Source organism: Struthio camelus, chromosome 5 (genome assembly GCF_040807025.1).
Source record: "Struthio camelus isolate bStrCam1 chromosome 5, bStrCam1.hap1, whole genome shotgun sequence".
Classification (NCBI taxonomy): Eukaryota; Metazoa; Chordata; class Aves; order Struthioniformes; family Struthionidae; genus Struthio; species Struthio camelus.
This window is the reverse complement of record NC_090946.1, coordinates 32,260,854-32,273,001: the sequence shown is the minus strand read 5'-3', so window position 1 is coordinate 32,273,001 and position 12,148 is coordinate 32,260,854. Positions and strand designations below refer to the sequence as shown.

Sequence of the window (12,148 nt, the reverse complement as noted above, 5' to 3'; positions counted from 1 at the left end):
TTATTTTGAAAATGAAAAGGGAAGTGCCTCCCACCACTCAGTTAAACAGACAATAAAGATATGGATAAAGACTATGGATATTGGGCAACTAACACAAATTGGTGGCTAAGACACTGCCTTGGAATCAGGAGGTCTGTGACCTGCTCCTGCTTTGAGCGCTGAATTACTCCACAACCTTGGCCATGTCACTTCATCTCTGGCTTCTCTCTTACTCTTGTCACGGTGGCTGCTGCAAAGTGGTTCTGATCTTTGCTGAGGCTCAAGGCATTAATCTAGGGCAAAACACAGTCACCCAAAAGGGGGTTCAGAACTGAGACCTTCACATAGTGTAAATATTTCCTTTTTGTGACAAAGGCAAATGGCAGGTTTTAAAAAGTTAAAAAAATTGTCTTTTGGAGAATATTGCACACCAACTATTCCAGAGAACTCCATGGCCAATCTGGCATGGCCAATCTAATGTTGAAGTCGTCCAAAAGATCTGCAGGATTTCCCCTGGTTACCACAGATCAGCTGAGCTGGTGTAACTACAGCATGCAGAGAGCATAGATACTGACATTAGCACAGATCATCCGACTCCTGCCAATTGTTGTCAGCAGACACAGCAGCTCCCAGAAGTATTGGGGCTTGCTTTTCCAGGGGAGATGAAAGGGCAGGTAATAAGGGGTGTGTGGGTGTGTGGGGCGGGGGGGTGTTAAGAAGCCCCGTACTAACAACTTGGCATATAATAGAGCAGCAGCAGAAATGGTGGGGAAAGAAACCCTGTGTCCCTTTTCTGCTTAGCAGCAGTAGTAGCATGGAAGGAGTAGGCAGCACAAGGTTGCACACACAGCTTGGATGGCCTCTTAGCCAAGATGTCAGTAGATTATACATTGCAGAAAATTTAGGACCCTGCTTCTAATGTTTCCTGGGGAGTCACATTGTTTATAGCAGAGAATTAAAATGCCAGCCCTGTGCTCACCTGGAATAGCCATGCCAAGAGGTGGGGAGACGCCCTTGCTTTATCCCCAGAAGATCTTCCTGTAGTTTGTGAGGTAATTCACTCTTAAACAGACGGAGCTGATCCCACAAGTAGAGAGTTTAGTGTGATGGGTCTAAAAATGTTACTCCAATACTACAAAAAATAACCAAAGGAGCATTCAAAGTGACTTCAAAATATTTTAACAGGTTTCTTCATTACATGTGCTTATTTCTCTTAACAGAATTACTAATAAACTCATTAAGGACTTGCTTTATTTCTGGGGCTTTTCTATTACGCCAGCACATTAGTACACGACAGACAATTTTGAAAGGGATTAAGGGACATACTGATGGAGATAGAAATTAAGCCTCTAAACTGCCATAGGAGTTAGGCACCTAACTTGTTTAATTGCCTTAAAAAAAACACTGCATACCAAACATCATCTTTAAGTACCTAAGCATGTGTCAAAATCTGTCTAGCAACCATGCATTATTAACTGCAGAGTACTCCTGGGAGATAACAAAGAATGATTGTTGCATTTCACTGATTGGAAACTGGAACGCAGCAAGAAATTTTTCCTAGGTCACACAGGAAAATCTGTGTCAACACCAGGATTAGAAGGGAGATCATGTGGCTTCCAGCTCCATAAAATCATCCTTCCTCTCCAAAAACTTACTTTTCTTTTCTAATAATAAACACTGCTCCAGGAAGGGGTGGTCTTCTGTTTTTGTCTTTTAACTTCAGAAATATCAGGAATGATCAACTCTGGTCCTCCCTGCATTTGGACTTCCTAGATGCCTCTTGAACATAGCCAATGTACACTGAATTCAGGAAAGAAATTAACAGCTTCATTCTCATCTCATTCCTTCCCCTCCACACTCCCGAAGAACAAGCAATATAAATTAGGACTTGATTCTGAAGCTAATCTGTTAGGTACACCCACTTCTTTTAGGTATCTTTGTGGAATCTGACCACAACCCAGTCTTCAGTCTATTTTCAAATCTACAAGGCAGGAAGTACTGTTCTTCATCAACAGATGGGGAACAAAGGTATAGATTAGAAACTTGCCAAAATCAGACATGAAGGTAGGCTTTTGAAAGTCGTCTCCTTAATCAAGGCTAGTGCCTTGCAGTTTGGACCAGCCTTCCTCACAAAAGATTTAAGGAGGTCACTGGGACTCTGTGTGGATGCTGGGATCATCTTGTAACAACTCTAAGCAGCCAAGCTTAAAACATCAAATGTATACTGATTCTGGGTGTTATCAGTGACTTATTTATTTATTCTATATTTGACAACATAGAATATGTTATATACATTTGGTGTGATTTTGGTATGTACTATAACACAAGTATTCCATATTGACATGAACATGAAAACAACTTCTGTAGGACTGCAGCTGCCACATGAACTTCCTAGTAGACTATAGGTTTTGACTAAACGTCCACTGAAATTACTCTCTTGACACCGTCATAACAAACATGCTTTAGAAATCCAGGACTTATAAAACAGGATAAAACTGAAGAGCTGGCCAAATGTACATATATGTCTTCTATAATGAAGTAGAACACAAAGCTTACCATCATTTCCTCCCATGCAATTGTATATTGCTCATAAACATCTTTAGAGTTTATGTGTGCACAAATGATCCCTGAACTATTTGTCACTGAAGTTAATTAAAATCTCCCATCTGAAGAGCAGAACAATACAATCTGAGCGTGCATTTCAAACCATTATGGACAGTTGTGCTCTCTTGCAGAGTGTGTTAGCGCAAGCATGGAGGAGCACAGAAGCACACGACGGCGGGGAAAGGCAAGCGAGGCAGCAGAGAAGGGCTGCCGTCATTGTGCTTCCCAGGATATCAGCTCTTTCTTCCCAACATCAGGACACTAGGGTGTTTCATCATGGGAAATATTCTCCAAGGCAAAAGAAAGGACGGATTAAGAAACCCTCAGTGCAGGGCCTGATCCTGCAGCTTACTGAGCACCATGAAGTTCCCCCTGGCTAAGAAGGAAGGGCGGGCATGCAGCATGGCCCAGGAGAAGCCAGGCAAGCACAATCATTTGCACGAGTATTTGGAAAGACTGCTTCTGCCATGGATATTTAAGGCCTTGGACAACTTCCTCCCCCCTTCCTCACCCCCCCTCTTCTCCCAGCAGGTCAAGTAGAAATCTGCTGCCCTGAGTCCTGCTATCTTTCTTAGCAATCTGATTAACATATGGACACACTCTGGCTTGCTAAAAACAGGAAATCAATTTGAAAGGCAAGACAAATATTATTTGCTTTCTTCCCATCTGCTGTGATATGTGAACATGCCTGCTTTCAGCAGCGATACAGGGGTTATTGATTTAGGATATTTATAGTTTATATGCCGCTATCAGGCCAGCAATCAAAGGGCTGTAGGAAAGGCTGTTTGACCCTACGGGCTATTTAAATACATAGTCGCTTTAAAAAAGTCAGATTTTCTTATTCAAGTTGACAGCAATACTATTTCATGTCATGCCTAAAGATACCATTTCCTGCTTTGCCATCTACTTCTGTTTGATTGCAAGTCAAATTAAATGTAATTGTTAAAGGTCTCTCCTGTTTGCACAGTGACCTCAATGCATTTCCAGGCTACTGCTTTGACCCTGTGGGTCTGCAAAGAGCTGGTTTTCACAGCACCATTGCTGGCTTACCCATAATCAGGCTGAGCCACTTTGCTAGAGGGAGCACAGAAAGCCAGAGGACCCTTTACTACAAACACAGGCTGTCTTTTAAACGGGCAATTTTTAAAAAGTCTACGTATAAACAATCAAACCCAATAATTCTGAAGTGGTCCGGTACAGATAACTATCTACAAAAAGATAGCACTGTGTGCTGCACTCCTAGCAGTAGCCTGGGCTGAAATGTGAAGCACTGGATAGGATTGCTGTTGAGAGTACCTAAGCAGTATCTTTCATAAAAATATTGGATTCCATCCATAAATCCTTCTTCACGTTGCTCGAGCCTTACTGAAAAAAAAATAGTCAAAAGGGCTAATTTTGCGACACAAACCATATTAGTGGGTGCAGTATGTGCCCCAGGTTGCACGAAGCTTGCACCCATCCAGTCAAGCAAAGATATAACATGAAATATGCGCCACATAAAGAGAGGTCAGCTGTGGGATACTCCATATGCAGGAAATCCTCAAGGCTTACCTGTATTTTCCTAAACTTTTGCAAGTTTGATGTGATGTCCAGGAAAATGAAATTTTCCTAATTTGCTGGTCCTTCACATCTCTCATAGGGTTGATGGCTCATATTACATATTTTCTGACATGCAGGGAGTTCTTAATTCTTCCCATGAACTTTCCCTTTCTTAATTTTTTCCATGAACTGACAAGTGTTGCCATTTAAGTTGTCTTCACTAACTCAGAGTTATTGCTTCAGACTCTTTGCAAACTCAGGCAGACAGCCACACATCGGTTTCTTTTACACTGAAAACATTTTTCCTTTGACAATGTAATTTCATTTATTTGAATGAAGTCTGGTTATCTGGAAAATGGCTGAGATCCTACCATCTCTTTTTGCAGGTAATCTTTATATCTCCTGGGACAGCCAGAATAGACAGTAGCTGGGTTTGGATGATTCCCTTACACATGAGCCAGGCTCCAATTGCTGCTCTACCCTATTCCCAAGTGCCCAGTCTGTTGGCTCATCCTCTGGCATCCTCAGAGGATCTTCTAGGCCAGTGAGCGTTCACAGGTTAACAGATAACTTTTAGGAACAGATCAGTGTGACTGATGCTGCTGGAAACACTGTGCCGTTTATGTAACCATCTGATGTCCCTTCCAGCCCTATTTCTCTATCTTTTAAAGTAGGAAAGACCTGGAGAAAATCACAAGATACTGGAATACAAGTTACAAACAAATATACATAAATTCATTAAATGAAGTACTCAGTAATGATCATCTGTGCAGCTGTAACTGCGAATGTAAGTTAGATATTATAAAAGTATTTCATATGTGCCTTGTGGATAAAACTCTGAGCGAAGATACAGGAAACCTCTATGCAGTTTTTGCTTTTTCCAAGGACTTCCTATAGCCTTTTAATTTGCCCATTAACATTGCCTATTTGCTGCAGGTGACCTTCTCAGAAAGCTCTTGGGAGAAAGCTTAAACCCTGCCTTCTCACTACAGCTAGTACAGAGAGGAAACTTGCATTTCTGCTATTGGCAGTCACAGGCCAGTATTAATCAGTTCTGTACAACAGTGTAAGGGAATGGAATTTGTTTTCTTCTGACTTCTTCCTCCTCTCTTTTCACTTCTTACTTTTGTCAGCCCTGACTTGGCTTAGAATTCCCACTTTCTGCAAAATGAGAGAAAGTGTTGCAAAAATAGATCAAAGTTAGAGAAACTGCTCTGTGAAAACTATGCTGGTGGCCTTCCCCAGAGGGAAAAGGGCTGTGGCACAAATACACACGTTTCTAGCTAGCAAAAACGAGCTGCAAGAAAACACTGAATTTGCCCACAACATTTGAAATACAGGCTGCTCTAAGGATTTGGATCAAGACACTCCATGTGCATTACTACCAGATCCCAGGTAACTGAGTTGCCATTAGAACAATGATTGAACTCAGCCCAGAAGGATCCTGATCCTTCAAAGGATTCGGAAAAGCAAAACTCAGACAAAGTCCAACCCTGAATCCAGAAGGGACCTCATAGACTTTCCCTGCCAGGAAGGAGTTGCAGCCCCAAGAGATCTGTAGGCTTGAGGCCTTTGTACAAGAATGAGTGGCAGTACCTGAAAGGGGGATGTCTCCAGGGATTTAGAAAGGACAAAGGTCAAAGAGGGTTGGGCAAGATGAATAACTGCAGCTATTTGCACTGACAGAGAGAAGCACTGATTTTTGCATGGCTTGAGGTAACTTGAACAGAAATCGAGCTTTAGGAAGCACTGTTATGTCTAGAAAGAGTCTGAAGAAGCTATAAAGTAATGATAAAGACTTGGTTTACTTTCAGTTGATGCATGACATTACTTTAGTAAATTCCCTCTCACAGCAGATGATAATTGACTAACAAACATCTGGGTACAGTCAAAGAAGGAATCAAACTAGCAGCAGGGTCTGAAGTCAGCTCAGGTTACACCACATTACAATGAGGCACTTGAATGCAATATGCACAGTGACTGTAGGAAGCCACTGACTGGGAAGCACCTTCGAAGGACAACTGCAAGGCTGTGTAAAGTGCATTTCTAAAGGGCCAAGGGCTATGCTCGGAGTTAATCACTGCGTAGACTTTGGTCTTCTGCCCAGAAATGAATTTTGTCTCCTTCCAGTTTTCAGCATCAGTTTCCTCTGCTTTTGACTTACCCTTCATGCACAAGAGGATGTGAAGAATTGGAGTCTTTAATAATAAGCATATTCTGCAACAAAAGTTGCAAGATTAACTTTCAGGGTTGGGTTACCCTCGTGTCTCAAAGACTCTAAAACATTATCATGGGAACTGCTTCTCCCATCCCCTCTCCTGACCGGAAGTAACATATAATAGGAAATCCTGACATCTGGGAGAGCACATCTGGTAACCATAATGTTTCCAAGCTAGCTAAGAGTCCTTATCAGCCTTTTATACCAAATTATTCCCTACTTCCTTGTGTTATGTTCTTTCTTTACAAGGTATACTCATATTTGTCATGTTTACGCCATTCAGCAGGATGAATTACATAGAAATCACTTTCTTATCTGTAGCACAGTGAAACTTCTAAGATATTCCTGGTGCTGGTGAAAAGTCAAGCAGTTTGCAGTGAGTTGCTTCTCAGTTGTCCAGAATTGCACAGCTGTTTATATATAAACATATATGTTTTTAAATATATTGCACAGATGAATATCCAGTCCAGCCTAATCAAAAGAGCACAGGAAGGAACATAAAATCTTCTGATTTGGGCCTTAAGCTGATCTTTACCTACATGGGATGTGAAGAGGCCCTCACATATACTCACACGTACTTGACGTGAGGTTTCTTGAATGTTCCTCTGGAGTATTTTGTGGTTGCTACTGACACAAACATAACATGACATGCCCATAAGGCAATCCCTATGATACTTTTAAGCACAACAAGAGCATCTTTCACACATAGTAGAATAAATATGCACAGGAAAGAAGGATGTCTCTAAACAGTAACAGAGTCTATAAAAACAATTTGGCATTCAATAAAAATGTTTTTGCGGCACTTTGACCGAAATAAATTCCTTCCGTCTTCAAAGGGACCTCATTTGCTAAGTTGTTGTGACTTTTTCTCTGTCCAAGTCCTTTCTCATGACCTCTTGCACTAACCAAATCAAGCTTTCCTCACTCCTGGCCCTGGAGTTGTCTACCCCTGTACCTCAGAGACTACTACCCCTACCACATAAGGGCCTGGATCTCTCCTTTGTCCTGCTCTCTGCTGCCTTCCAAACCTGTTCCTTCATTCATTGTTGCTCTGCCTTGCCAGCACTTTGCAACTGCAACTGCATCTTTGTACTTGTCTATAAACTGCCTAGCACACCGATTATCAACAAATAGCTGCTAAATAAAATAACATATAGAAATTATAACTCCCCTGTGCTGTGGACAGCAGTGAAGCATACTGTTGTTGCTCTGATTGTTACATATCAGAATTGGCCAAATTCTAATGTTTTTTCCCCAGATTTTTCATGGTTCTTATTTAATCTAGCTTTCTGAACAAAGTAGAACCTGAGACTGGATGTCCCCATGCCTGATCCAATATAAATGAATTTTTCTAGATGAACAAGCACTTAGATAAGGGAGAAGAGTCGGATTTACAATATTTTATGTGTCTGTGTAAAGCTCACCTGAAATTACAATAAATATGCGATGCTGACTGTTGATTCACAGAGCCCTGAACTGACCAAAGGCTTGTTTTTCACTCTGTAATCCCAGGTAATTCTCCTCACACGTTACTTTCAAGTATATATGCCTTGACATTTCAAGAAATACCAGGGATACTTTCCCTAACTCGATGTGTGTTCCCTGTACAGACAGAGGGCATTTCACAGGAGTCAGTGGAACAGAAACATAAACAAACCCTGGTGCCCTGGTTAGGCCTCTGAACAGGAATGCCAAACACCTCCCCCTGCTCTCTGTCACTGATACCTCCATCCCCATGGGTCACTGCTGGTGGCCACAGCTTTTAATCACATGCTGGGCCTCCAATGATTTATCACCCCTTAATAGTTTTTGTGTTGAAGATTCCCAGTTGGCAGCTCAGCTCCCCTTCTCCCCAGAGCACCAAAACCAAAGCAGAAAAATATACTGCCCATGTGGAGGGGGAATCAATGCTATTTAAGAAAAAAATCTGTCACTGGCAGGCATTTTTAGCAAATAATTAGTGACAGCATTAAAGACTCTAGGAATTATGCAGAAGTTATAAATTTCAATACTTGAAATCAAATTGAGAAGTTATTGTTTATGCTTTCACTTTGAACAAAGCAAAAATAACTTTTATCCATCCCAAGTTCTCCCTCCTGTGTCACAGATTCTGGCAGGAAGCAATTTCTTTGCACTCAGGTCCATCTCCTTGTCCGTTAGACTCTGTCTGATAGATCCAAGCAATCTGTCTATCTAATTTTCTCTAAAACAGAGAAGTAAACACACTTTAGCTGTGAGTTCCAAACACAGTTAACCTACATTGTGTGCTGCAGCCACATTATTTCAGCCACTGAAGAGAGTTCAACCATTCATTAGAGGTTTTGTTCCAGTCCATGGAAAAAAGCTAGGCCCTTCATACAAATGGGTCATATTTCACTCCTGCTTCTCTCCCACACCTCTCTCATGCTACTCAGTGGTCTAGTCTAAGAAACATAATGCTAATAGAAGAATCAGGTTGAAAAACTAAAGAAAGTAATACATTTCAGTGGCAAGCCTGCACCCAGAAAACCTGCAAATAAAGTCCAAAAGGCAAAGAAATTCAACTAGCCAGTCAAGTATCTAGGAGGGAGTTTATCCGACAGTGCAATCTGGTGTTTAATAGCTTCATCACCTGAGATTAAGAACACTAAAAAGAAACAACCAGTCACTTATTTTTCTATACTCATTGTCTCTTTTCTTTTTCTCTTCCCTTTTCCTACTCTTTCTTTCTGTAATAAATTTCTAGAAAAAATCTACTATGAACCTAGTGGAAAAGAGGACACTATGTCCAATGATTTTTTCATGAAGCAATAAATAAAATAAAAGATGATTTGGAAAGTTCATCTGGGAAATAAAGAATGTCTGGGCTCCAGCTTTTCTGTGGCCAGTCTTAAAAAGTTGACAGTTGTCAACAGTCATGAATGTAGTATCTCAGATTCCACAATTTCTCCATGCTTTTAAAAAACAAAAATAGCTACGGTTACTGTCTTATACTACATGTCTGTGGCAAATACTAATTACATGACGGTGAGCAGAGTACTAAATGCCATCAGCATTCCTCTCTCTCACCTCATTTTACATGCTATTATCATAATATATTTTCTGACTCCTTTAGAAAATAGCTCTTATCCTCTTTCAATAACTCCATTTTTACCTTTAGTCATGTGATCTTTGCACTTGTACTCTAATATGCCACTGAGGAAAATAATTATTTCCTATATAAGCTGGCCCCAGCTCGAAGACTGCAAAAGAAGGCAATTAAACATGCTAAAAGGCCTGTAACTAAAATCAAAATTAAGCTATGCCTACTGCATTTTCTAAGCCAGTGGAAGAGATGGCCTTTGGCTAGCACGAAAAATGGGCCGTGATCCCTGCCAAATCAAATTTGATCCCCAAGTCTGTTGCTGATTCACTGCCAAATATTGGACAGGTTCCTCCAAAACCTTTCAGACTGCCAAAGTGGTATAATAAATTAGTCTTACCTACCTCTCTTGTTGGGGAGGGAGAGGTATCTCAGTCTACATCCACAGTGGTGGGGCAGCTTATTGCCTCCCTGACATGCACTGAGATCTGCTCATCTCCAGTTGCCCACATCAGGGACTTGGCTTGAGCACGTCACTGCTGCCATCCAACCCAGCTCTTGCTCCTTCTTGCTCCTGTGAAAAGCAAGGTGAGAGAGCAAGGGGATAGAGAACTGTTTGGGTCTTACCCAGACATGGAGCTGGGATGCAACCAGGACACAGGCTGACATGAAAGCCGAGAAACATATGCAGATGCCATATTTTAAGTATAGCCTTAACACTTTGGAGTTTCCTACATGGATGATGCTTACGCAGTAACTGTTATGTGAATAACGTATATCCCTGATACATTGAAACATAATTTCTGTGGGCATAATTTCAGAGATACTGAGCACTCATAGCCGTAATCAAAATCACGTGATTCTTGGTGATTACCATCTCTTAAAAATAAGAAACTCTATGTTATAGAAGAAGATAAGTGACGTTAGTATCTTAAAAACAGTACAGCACATATCTAAAGATGCCCAAATAGAAACACCATTAATTCAAGAAATATGGCAACACTACCTTAAAACAAGGGAGCACATACACAAAATATAACTTACCCAGGACAAAAGGCAATCCACATTTAACACAGAATTACAATACAGGCTGCCATCTCACATCCAGTCTTGAAGATCACAAGGTTTCTGATCAGTGATGGATCAATCAGAAAAGGCAGGAAGCGTAATTAAACCTGTTTCACTCAATTACAGTATATAGACAGCATTTTTGCATTATGTCATACAACTACCATTGCCCTACGTCGTAATAGGTGCTGGACAAATAGGTATATGTGAGAACAAGGGTAGGCCAGAAGCCTTATAAAGCAGAAGGCTTCTTCCTTACAGTTTCACCACTCATCATAGACTGAGATAGAAGCGTTAAAAGCTAAAGCTAATACACAGGAGGTTTGTTTATTGCATTGTACGGACCAAAGAAGAATTTCCTGCACGTGACACTGAAGGCAGCATGCACAAAAATTCCTCTGAAGCCTGCAGAGAGCGTTGAACAGACCCTCCTCTGTATTAGCCTATTTCTCACATATCTGTGTTTCGAATTTTAACACAGCTGTGGGGAGGAGAAAAAAAAAAAAGGAGGGAACACCAATAATCTTGCCAATTGGGCATTCAAATGTCAGAGACAAAGGCAAATTTGGTAAGGAGATGAGCTTGCTGCGGGCAATGACTGTGTCAGACGGTCAATGACATCACTCCCTGTGCTGTCTCCATCACAATTTTCCAGAACAGGATTACAGCGATGACAGATTCCATTCCAAAACTCCCAGGCAGCTCTTTACATAGATGTTAGCAGAACAAAAGCATTACAGGAGATTTCCTCTCTCCCTCAAATGGCATTTGATGTTCTCTAATCCTCACCTTGGGAAAAGCATTCGAGAACCATATGGACCTGCTGAAGTCACACAGGATGTGTTGTCTCATAGTTAAAACTTACAAATTAAGGAACCACTATGAGGCAGAGAGGGCAGAGAAAGTAGTTCTTGTCTTTCTTTCCAAGAAGAGGGCAAGGATACCCTCAAAGCTACACATCACATTCAGGTGCAATCGCTACGCTTTCCAAAGACAGCTACTCTTGTGACTTAATAGGGTACAATAAGGAGTAGAAAAACAGGGGAAAAAAAAAAGTTTTCTGCTGGATTAGAAACTTCTTCAGTAGCTGTAGAGAAGGGACAAAAATAAAAATTTTCTTCTATTTTCCTATTTAGTCCTCAGCTTGTAGAGAACTACACTCATAGCTGGTTGAATACAGATGTTTGGGGAGTCACAGCATTCGACATTTGGAAGGAAGCTTTCATTAAAACTTAACGGCCCAGATTTTCATTCATTTTAATTTTAACTAAAATTGACCAAGTAGTAAACAATTCATGTGTTTAGTTAATTTAGTTCCCTTTTCTAATTGTGAATCATCTACTGACTTGTAGTGTTGTCTTTATGTTAGTCAATTAATATCTTTTCCTTGTATGGAAATTCAAAATCATATTTTTACCAATTGCCAGTCATGTCATCTTAAATACCATCACCAGCTTTAATTGTGTGCAATTTGCTGTTTCACCCTTCACCCAAGTAGAAGTGTTTTCTTCTCCTTCACGGGATGATATCCAATGAGCAAAGAGCTGTCCAAGGAGCAGTTAAAATCACATTTTCAAAATCAGCTGCATGCAGTTGTGCACAGTTTATCCTATTTTTATGCTCTGTACACGACAGGAACAACCAGAAACTTAAAGCAAATAAATAAAAACAACAGCATA

At 40.8% G+C, this 12,148-nt stretch overlaps 1 long non-coding RNA gene across 1 annotated transcript in view; it reads right to left on the bottom strand.

The window, feature by feature from the left end:
- The window catches only part of LOC104152852 (uncharacterized), a 51,633-nt gene extending 39,515 nt beyond the window's left edge, over positions 1–12,118 (bottom strand). Inside the window, exons 1-3 of the long non-coding RNA XR_011141428.1 lie at positions 10,446–12,118; positions 9,806–9,975; positions 959–1,111 (exon numbers count right to left, since the gene is read on the bottom strand). This is a non-coding gene — a long non-coding RNA (uncharacterized lncRNA). The remainder of the gene's footprint in view (positions 1–958; positions 1,112–9,805; positions 9,976–10,445) is intronic.
- Positions 12,119–12,148: the final 30 nt, after the last annotated feature.